Genomic DNA, 859 nt, shown 5'->3' on the forward strand with positions numbered 1-859 from the left:
GATAAGATAGAAGTATATGAGCCTTTAAAGTTTGACTGAGGATGCAAGGTGTAAAAAGGCAGGTAAGGAAAAGCAGGGATGCTGTGAGTATCCAGGTAAGCAATCTGTGAACTGGGTGCCTGTCCAAGTGCACATGGTATCTTTGCAGCTACATTGCAATGAAAGGTACTGGTGTGCTCCAAATTGCAGGATGAAAATGCAGAAGCATTTTGAGAGTGGATAAGAAATGTGCCATGATAGTGTGGAGAGGTTGCTATGTATTGAATTCCAATATCCGTGGACATGGGATGTATGTGGTGCAGCCCATGGGATTTGCTCTGAGACAGTGGTGACTGGTGTCAAAAATGGGCTTCCAGAGGAGCAAACTGTGAGGTAGAATTAGAAACTAATTGCTCTTAGTTTTGTCAGGAATTCTGGGCATCCAGTTTATATCAGGCAGGCGGGAGAATGAGAGACTACATATTAATGAAGCAAGATTGTAATAATGAATGTGATAATGAACAATAACCCATGCCTCTTGCTGCACACTAATGAGAATCTCATCTCGAAATCTAGGACTTGTTTGGTGAAAGTGACCTTTTGGTCTCAATGTTGAGAAAAGAGTTCTCTGAGAACAGAATTGGGAGGCGGGTTAATGGTGTCCTTCCACCGACACTCTCATTCGTTTGGCCGAACTGGTCCTCACCCTTAACAATTTCTCCTTTGAATCCTCCCACTTCCTCCAGACCAAAGGGGTAGCCATGGGCACAAGTATGAGCCCCAGCTATGCCTGTCTCTTTGTTGGATACGTAGAGCAGTTGATCTTCCGTAATTACACCGGCACCACTCCCCACCTCTTCCTCCACTACATTGATGACTG

Source organism: Chiloscyllium plagiosum, chromosome 12 (genome assembly GCF_004010195.1).
Source record: "Chiloscyllium plagiosum isolate BGI_BamShark_2017 chromosome 12, ASM401019v2, whole genome shotgun sequence".
Taxonomy (NCBI): domain Eukaryota; kingdom Metazoa; phylum Chordata; class Chondrichthyes; order Orectolobiformes; family Hemiscylliidae; genus Chiloscyllium; species Chiloscyllium plagiosum.